This window comes from Larus michahellis, chromosome 8 (genome assembly GCF_964199755.1).
Source record: "Larus michahellis chromosome 8, bLarMic1.1, whole genome shotgun sequence".
NCBI classification, from domain to species: Eukaryota; Metazoa; Chordata; class Aves; order Charadriiformes; family Laridae; genus Larus; species Larus michahellis.
In genome coordinates, this window is record NC_133903.1 from 53,617,124 (window position 1) to 53,626,935 (window position 9,812).

The 9,812-nt window shown below is 44.4% G+C and overlaps 1 long non-coding RNA gene across 1 annotated transcript; it reads right to left on the reverse strand.

Annotated features, from left to right (window-relative positions):
* Positions 1-467: 467 nt before the first annotated feature.
* LOC141747596 (uncharacterized) lies at positions 468-9,270 on the reverse strand. The gene is made up of 3 exons (XR_012588762.1): positions 7,313-9,270; positions 4,948-5,028; positions 468-2,036 (listed from the first exon to the last, which is right to left on the reverse strand). It is a non-coding gene; the product is annotated as an uncharacterized LOC141747596 (long non-coding RNA).
* Positions 9,271-9,812: the final 542 nt, after the last annotated feature.

Here is a 9,812-nt window from a genome sequence, read left to right on the forward strand (position 1 = left end):
CACCAGCCCCCACAGGCATTTATTTTTTTTTGGGGAGGGGGTGGGGGGGCGTGTGTGCGCAAAATAAGTATTTATGAAAAAGTGCATTTACATAACTGAAAAGATGCATTCTGCTTTTAAGTCTTTGTTGGGAAGAGGAAATTGCACTAATTGACAGCAAACTTTCCAGAGGCTTCTAACACCTGCTTTATATCTTGCTTCAAGCAGCCTGTACAGGCTTCATCATTAAACAATCAAGCGGGTTTTTGGCTGTACGAGCCAATGGTTGGTGCTGAACGATCCCTGGACACCTTCAACGCCTCCTGAAATAGGTAAGGGGTGGGGGCTCCTCCTCGCAACCGTACCCCGCCTAGCCTGTACGCAGAAAAGCCCCCCTTTACGAGGAGGATTTCAACTCTGCTGAACTCAGCCTGTGGAATCGACCGGTTGGCGTTGTTTTTTGTTTTTTGGTTTTTTTTTTTTTTTTAATTTCAACACGGGCTTTTCAAATTTCAGAAAAACACACACTTTACATTAGCGCACGCCGCTTGATTCTCAGCTCAAACCCAAACCGTTTGTGGGCTGCGGGGGTGCCAAATAGCCCCCAAGCCTGCCGCCGCTTCCTCTCCCCCTGCTCCCACACCGCTTGGCACGCGTGCTGCGCAGATGCCAAGCCGCGGAAGAGATTTTTTTTTTTCTTTTTTTTTCCTTTTTTTTTTTTTTTCCCCTTTCTTTCTTTCTTTCTTTCTTTCCCCCTCCCCTGCTGCATCTGGTTGCTGAGCGGAGTCTGCAGGCAGTTGTGCTGGCAGATGCCTTTGGGTGGCTGCCTGCCTTCCTGCGGCCGGGCCGGGGTGCGAGGGCAGCGGCAGCCTGGGGCTCTCTGGACCAGCAGCTCCCGCAGGAGGCGGTTGGGGGGCGGAAATAAAGCAGTAAAGAAAAACCAAAGGGAGGTTTCTGCGTAGAGTTTTACACACCAGCCACCGTGCAAAGCCCTGCCCTGGCCTCGCCTCTCGCTGCCGGAGGTAAATCCCGGCTGGTTCGGCAGAGCCGGCCCCGGGCGGCTGCAGTGAGCGGCGGCTCCCAGCAGAGGCCATCCGCACCCCGCGCATCCCGCCGCCCGTCCTGCCTCCCAGCTCCCCTCGGCACCCACCAAACCCCCTCTGCAGAGCCGAGACGGGCTGTCGGGATCCCAAACCTCCCCGCCGGGTGCTAGCCCCCCGCCCCGGCCAGCCGCTGCCCTCCTGCGCCGCCGTCTATCATCCCCAGAGCCCTGATGCAGCGAAAAGCAGCTAAACAATAAAAAGCGGCGGAGGAAAGCCAAAGGGCCATTACTCAGAGCTTGCTTGAGTTCAGCCGGGGAAAAAACTGTGAATCCTGAAGCACTGCTGAGCTCAGCAGCTCATGCCACCAGCATCTCCGCCACAGAGTCCATTTAATATCAGCCCAGGAGCTGGCAGGAGGGTAATGATGGAGATGCTCAGCGCGCCCACAGGGACGGCAAGGTCTTCAACATCCAGCGTGGTCAGTCCCGTAACACACAGGGCACCTTCTGCTACCTGCTGCAAGGAAAACGTCAGGGGAGAGGAAACACAGACTGGCCAATCGTCAAGATCTCTGGAAGAGTTCAACAAGAACTTTTAAAACAAGAATGATGGGACATGGGAGGCATTTGACCAAAAATATTTCCCAGAAGACCTTCTGCCCTTCTGATAGAAATATTAAAGCTTCCAGTGGAAGCAAGTACTTGCCTGTTGTTTGCAAAAACTGGTTTCTGGAGGCCAGATGCAGAGGGACTCATTCTGCATCCCAACCGCCTGAGCGTGGCAAACATGCATTTACAGGGAGGCCCAAGAGGAGACTAAGAGGGAAGAGCAGTTCCCACCGTTGCCCTCAGTACATCCCTGCACGTGCCTCTTCCACGTGGGTAGAAGCCTGCAAAGTCTACAGGTGCTCCCAGATTTCCTTTGTCTTCCTTCACCCGGGGACTGCCACGTATCATCGCTAATGAAACCTCCGTTTACATTACGCGGTCCTTTCCCGCTCGCAGCATATGCTCACTGGGAAAAAAAAAAAAAAAAATTACTGCTTGTAGCCCCATTGCAGAATCTTTTTTTTGCACTTCAAACTAGTCTATTATATACGATAGAGCGCCAACGCTTTCATTGACATATAGCTTGTTCACTTGGATGTCATGAGATAGCAAACAAGTGAATCTAAACAACGCAGCTAGCTAGTTATATGGCTAATCTGGTGTGTTGCTTTGATTTCATAAATAAATTAGTTTAGTCTCCTGAACAGGGAGAGAAACACGAACCAGTGATCTCAACAGCGCTGCTGCCCTTCATTACCGGGAGGGCCTTGCTCAATTAGAAATGCCATTTGTTTTGATTACAAGGTTTTATGTGAGTAGAACCAAATTTTACCCAAATACATTGATGGAGGAAGGACTCGTATAAAGATCCACAGCCAGAGCTGTTTTCCAATTGAAATACTGGACACAGGCTATGTGTTGAGGGGTGCAGGTAAGGTACCAAGGGCTGGGAGCAGAGCTGGGGGTACCGACCGGTACCCCAAAGGTGTCCTGGGTGCAGGCTGTGTTAGCACTAATTGCCGTTACCTTACGGCTGCCCGCTCACCGCTGACCGTGTACCAGACTCCAGCAGGAGTTTTGCCTGGGAAGGAACGGCAGGATTTTTTTTTCCCCACTCCCTTCTGGATAGAAATAGCTCATTAAATATTTAATTTTTCAATTAAAGAGTCACTGTGACAAAACAAAAGCTAATATTCATCTTTTTAACATGTGGTGGGTTCAGAGCAGCCATGCTCTTTGCACACATCAGAACCAGAGCTTGGACATGAGCAAAAACTATTTAAAATGCATCTGAACTGTATGATGCGCACGAAAAGGAAAAAAAAAAACGTGCTTCAATCAAAACAAATACAAATCCCCCCTAAAACTGAAAAAAGTAATGTATGAAATAGTAGTTTTTTTCTTTTAAAAAAGAGTGTTTAAAATAAAGAATGTCAGGTGTTACTTGAAATCATATTTAAACTAAAAGCTTCATAAAATAATAAGGCAAGGTGGCAAATGAAATCTTTAGATTGCACAGAGGCATTTTTGCCTTTAAATTCAGTTAGCCAGAGAGTGGCTAAAGATTTTCAGTCTTTACAAAAACTCCTCCAAATTGTCACTGTCACCACGCAGCCTGTTTGCCCTGTTGCAGAAGGATAAGCTAGTGATGAGCCTGGTGCTTTGAAATTTTGGTGTCAGTATACCACCCCTGAGCCAGCTCACACAAGTCTTTAACCTCTTTGCACCCCACTTCCTTCTCTGTAAATGGAGGTGGTGGCACTTCTCTTCCTACCACCCGTTGGGAGGACAAATGAAGACTCTCGTGCAGAGGTAAAAGGATCCCACAGGCTTTTTAGACAGACCTAAGCAGTCCCATGAGCAGGTTTTGTGGTCCCACTCCCCGTGGAACTGGAGTTACAAAATTAAACCGCTCTGTATATGGGCAGGTTAAAACTCCAGAGGAGTTTTGCTGCATGGGTTTTGTGGAGCCGGGTTGATAGATGCTCTAGTGGCAGACCCTTCCATCTGGGTAAGTCGTTTCCTTGGGTCATAACATTCCTATTTATGGAAGCTATTTTAGTACTTCTTCTTAAAAAATTGCCTACAATTAATGCTGCTAAAATTGCGTGTTCAGCAGGAGGGAAAGCCTCAACACAGCTCGGGAGGGCTAGAGCCAGCTGAAAGAAATATCATCCCACCTTGGACTTTAGGCAAAACAAAGACATTTCTCGTAGTGACAGAAAAATTCATTGGAAAAAACTGATAAAACTGGCAGAGAGATGGGTGGATAAGCGTGCTTTGAAGCACTGTAGTTTTTTAAGTTCTATCAGCTAAGATAGTCAGACCCTTTCATGGACATGAAATACAGAATTTCTCCCGATCATTGCTCTGTTGAGCCTGTTAACCTGTATTTCGCTAAGGCATTTCTTCAAGTAAAACATTCAATCCTGAAATGAAATCATAAAAAAAAAAAAAAATAAAACTCAATACACACTGCTTCTATTGCACCCCATACTTAGCAATTTTGGCAGATAAAAATATGCCTTATTTGTCCCGATTCATGTACGGTGTGTTTCAAGGAACATGATGTCCCTGCTCACGTTTTTCATGATCCTTCAAGCACAAATGAAGTGCAATTTAGTCTAAAATAGCCAGATTCTGCACTCAGCATTCAGGATATTGAGAGCATGATCCCACAGCATCAAAGTCAACTTGTTTTATGGCACTGGCACCAGTGTAAGCAGAAGCAGGCATTAATCTGTGTCACTCATGTACTCATCAGGGAAGAGCTGTTCCAGCTTCTAAAAAAAAAATGGAATTTCATGGGCATTTGGAGTACAAAGCAATGGAAAAGGAGGTACCTAGGCTACATAAGCTGGCTGTAAATTAAATTGTAAATTGAAGATCTGGACACAGTAAGTTGGGCAAATATCACTCAGTAACATTCACAGAGTATTTGGTCGAATTCTAAAAAGTGACTCAGCAGAGTTTTGTTATATGGACCGTTGCATGGGGGGACCAGTTTCAAGCATCCTTTTTCTGGTGTCATCCCTACTGAAGTCAGGGCGCCACACCAACATATTTACTCCAGTTACATTATGGCTCCTGTTTGACATGCCAGTGGAAACATGCTCCTGAAGTTTTCCCAAAGATGACTCAAAGAGTTGGACAATGGATGGACCATGCTCTTCATGATCACGGACCACTTGTCCTCAAAATCATCATATAAACAAAACTGGTATGGGTACAGAAGAGAAAAAACAGTCAAGTTTCTATTTGTTCCTATGCGTATGGCTGTAGTAGACAGGTGGCTGGGATGGAGAGGAATGCCAGTGGGAAACTCTCTAAATAAACAGAGCAAATACTCCAGACTAAAGCTTGCAAGGTTTACTTACTCCTGCTTCAGCCTGAGTCGCTGTTGTCCAAGTCCCAGTGGCTCCCTCCGGCGCTGTTGTAGAGCATGAGGCATAAGGTATCTATTGAGGGAAGGGAAACACAAGCGTTATTTTTTGCAACAAATCAACACGGAAAACAGTTTGATCATAAGGCCACGAACATTTGCAAGTGCCCATGACTAAACCATAGATTTTATATTAAAAAAAAAAAAAGCCAAATCAATTCAAAGAGTGAGTTGAGAGTTCCTGGCTCCTGGCCCCGTTCTTGGTCCGCTACCCCAGTCCCAGTTGTCCCTGTGATAAATACAAGTAAACAGTTACAGAAATAACATCAGGCTTAAAAATGCTCAGTCAAGTTCCCTCGGTATGCTGCAGCAAGGTCGAATCCATGGGGGTAACATATTTTCACTACCTCTTTTGCTGGTGCCCTCTGCTGCGGCAAAGCTCTCCAGCATTCTTCCCAACGCCGAGTGCTGGCTTTTCAAAGGACACAGCTTGCTCGGGATCAAAATACACTGCAGTTGTTGCCCTTTCTATTTAGGCCTTAAGCCTTGAATCAACAGTAAGAGTCCTGGACATGGGAAAATACAGGGCTGACAAATACCTAATTCAATTAAATAGGCTGACATTGTTTAAGCAATAGCCCTTTGCTCTGATCCATCTCTTTCAGAACTCTTTGTCTTAATATTATGGCCTACTTGAAACACTCGAGCTCATGAATGGATTAAAGAGGGTTTCATTTGTTTTATTTATTATTTTTACTGCTTTGCTTGGCTTTTTGCAAAGAGGGGAGGCACAGCCCTCATTTAGAATTCACTGTAACATGCACATTCTTCCTTCCTCCTCTGCTGAGAGGAGGAGGGGGAAGAAAACAACAACAAAAAGATCACAACTGCTTCAAAAGTACCAAAACTCTTGGGTAATTCATCATCAACGTTGACTGATTAACAAAAGGGTCTTTAGAGCACAATCATTTCAAAACCTGGATAGGATACACATTTACTGCAACAGTAAGTTGCCAGATTTTTAAAAAGGGGCAAGTATTTTACCCAATTTTTGTTCAAAAATTATGCTAGAGAGTCAATATTGCATATTTGCCTTCTTAGCTTGCGTTCTGCTTAAATTCAGTCTTTGATTTTAAAGAGCGACTCCTCGCACTCTCCCAAACGTGATCTCAGCATTGTATTATCTCGCTGTGATAGTTGTGTATCCCTTGAAATGCATCAATGATGCATTATATCAACAAGGACTCGAGCTTCCATTTATCTTCAAATATTTTACAATCCACTGCAGTATATTCTCAGTTGCAATTTTTGCTTTCAAGTTTGGCCACCATGTGTGTAGCATTAATTTCTCTGTTCACATGTAATTCATTCAGGGACTTACACCAGCTGAGAACCACATATGGAGGCCCAGATTTACAGAGCTTTTATTTTGTGCCATGGAAGCCTACAAGAAACAATTTTCTATTTGAATATTGAGTGTTTACAGAGGTCTTGCTGTTCACTAGAGACAGCGGATTATGAAATCATATTCTGCACGAATCCTATCCAAAAAAACCTGACTGTAACATTTATTAACTCCTCTTTGTTCAAGTGCTCACTGGGTTCTTACAGGGCAACTGAACGCTGCTTCTCCTCTATCAGGGTTTCTTGTTCATTATTTTTAGTTACTGCTTTTAAAAATTTGTTGGTCTGGCTTCAGCCACTTTCTCTTGTGTCTGCCATTACCACGACTTCAAGTGACCAAGGCATGGCAGCAGGGACATAGATGAGGAGTGGGTCATGGGATGTGGGTCTCAAGCAGACCGACACGTGGGCTCTAAAGCTTAGCACGGCTTTGCCACTACTTTTTCTGGAGTTGAAGTTATGCATGGGGATCTTTTTTGATGAGAAGCAGCCAAAAAATTGCGTGAAGGGTATTCACACCATACAACTCGCTAAGGTCCCCAGTGCAGGTACCTGCACCAGACAACTAATATTTGAGGTTGAAAACACGCTCCTATTGTGAATCAGCTCAAAATGCAGATCTCTAAGACCCTTCTGTGGTGCTCATTTATACTTGTTTTGAGAAAATAATGACACATATTGAGTGACTAATGTCCCACATAATTAATCCTGTAGCTCCTTATTTATCAACATTTCAAGGGGAATGGAGCATTTTGATGGAAAGCAAGGAACCTGACGTCAAACCTAACGCTGACAATAATCCTTTGAGGGATGCTTCAGGGTTAAGCCTACCTGTATCAGAGACCTAGAGGAGACACAGTGCACTCGTGGTCATTTGGGAGAGGAGCTGGGGTGGAGCTTAAGCACCCCCAGCCTCCCACGGGCTTCTCCCCTGGTCCCCCATCCCAATCACTTACCAGAGGTAGCAGAGCTAGGTGGACACAAGGTCTGGTCCTGGGGAGTCCCAACAGCCTCCCTGGTGAAGGACAGAAAGTGTAAATTGACTTTAATTAGAGATCACCCATGTGGCCTCCAATATATCAGTTTAAATCAAACATTAGCAGCTGTCAGTTTCTTCTTTCACCCAAGACCCAAATCCTGTAAACACAAGGACCATAACAAATCCCTGAAGCAGGCTTTAGCACACATACACGGAAAACATACTAAACTATAAATACCGTATACCATATGGCATCAAGATTATCTAATTTCACTTCATAACCGGTGATAAAATGACCAATCAACTGATGTGCAGAATGAAATGCCAAGCCAACGATTCAGCTAGCCTTAAGATGGCTCTGAGGTTTCATCATATCCCATCACATCCCTAAAAATAAGCACATACCTGTTTCACTGACATGAGAGTGTGGATACCTTGGGTATCTGTGCAAGACAAGGTCTGCCAGCAAAGCCAAAGTTTGTCTTTGTTTCTCTGCAGGCGTGTTAAAGATGAGGAAGATAGATTAGGAGGACACCAACAGTGCCAGAAGAGATATTGTGAACTCTCCATATATTCATTTATATGAAAAAGCTATTTTGGGCAGGTATCACTCATTCCTCAGATTTTTGCATAATTCTTAGACCAGAGGTTTATCACTAAGGCTCCTAAGCTTTACTGCAGTACAAAAAATAGAACAACGTCATTGCATACTCGCTACTATCACACCTTCATCCATTCTTTGCCTCACTACTAAAATCATTTCATCATCTCACAGACCACAACTCTACTCTTCTGCTCCCCACAACCGTAAAGGGCTTCGACTCCTGCAGCGAGGCGTCAGCCCTCAGAAACAGAAGATCAGCACTTTGAAGACTGAGATCAAAGTTACTTTTATATTCCTGAGCTGAAAAAAAGGGATTTCATCATTTGCTGAATTCACGGTGACAAAGAGAGGGAACAGTTGAAGGTTGTCTCTAATAGGAATCACAAAGCGATCTGCAACGATGCCTGAACGTTCACATGCTTGGAGAGAACTCAGTGGGTGTAACCTACTTGGAGGTACTGGAAGTGAATGAATTTTGGAGTAATACAAGAGATTGAAACCACACACAGCTTTAAAAATGAGACTAAATCTAAAATCACCTTATTTCAAAGTTAAACATCAATGTCATTAGCTCTGATTTGGAGGGGGGGCTTAGCCCCAGTAGCAGAAAGATTGATCAGTCCACAGATCCATTTCCCAGGAGAGTGCTGGGAAATGGCTTTGTTGGCTCATTTAAAATTAGCTTGGGTACAGCAGTTATGAATATACTGTGCAGAAGATTGTGCACTGAATGATAAACAAATAGGTTGCTATGATTTGATGCTATTTTAATAGCTGGTGATTAACCAAATGAATGCCATTTGGTCTGGCCTGATTTGCCAAATGGTTCCTCTCTCCTACCATCCCGTCAGTTGTAAAGCAGGGCCGCATACAACCAAGCACTATTAATGTATTAAACTCCGATAAAATAATTTTTCGAGGGATAGTAGCATATAGTAAGGTATATACTCACTCATATCAATCTTAGCGTTGGTCTTCTCATAGCCAGCTGAGGGAAGAGCATTTTCTATCAAGCAGTACTGAGGGTTTGTCTTTGATACGAAGTTAAGGTCCTTGGGGTCATCTTCATCAGAAACATCGAGATATTTCAAATAGATATGTGCTGAAGTACCCCCATCCACCCCAAACACATCTGCTGAGAAAAATCCAGATTAACCTGACTCTAGCTAGTCTGGGCAAACTTCTTCCTTGCCTCAGGTATCAAGAACAGGTCATCAGATGAAGCTAAGGGCTTGCCATACTCCCATGACACCTTGATTTCCTATGCAGTCGTGTTCAGCTTGAGGACTGCTTAGTGTTTGGTGGTTTTTATTACCGAATTCACTGAGACTGAAAACCTACAAAGGACAATGCACTACCAGCATTAAACCAGAAGCAGAACAGGAAACAAATCCTTTCCTGGTTTCTCACTCCGTCTGAAATGGGTTTATTTTGTGTCCACCGTAAGTGTAGGTAAAGATCCTTTCCCGGATACCCCCATGCCAGCCGCAGAGGTGGTGGCCCTGGGATGTTCATCCTTACTCTCCACTGCAGATTGCCCCGAGATGACGGGTGTGAGTTCTGCCAGCTCTCAGGCCAGGCAGGGAGTGTGAGGTTAGCAAAGATGCTGCTGCCCAGCCTGGGAATGAAGCTTCTGCATTTCAATAACGGCAGCTACCGCAGAGCTCGTCCTGCCCTGTATTAAAGGACTAGAGAGGTGCATTACTCAGTCCATTTTATTATTTTACGTCTAAATCTTGTTTTATCTATATTACTTGGATTTTTGCCTTTTTTATTTTTTTTTAACGTTAGGTTATTTTTTATGAGCTCTAATTGGCACCTCGGCTCCAACAGAAGTATGTCTCAGGTGTCCAGAGCCAGTGCCTCATTGTGT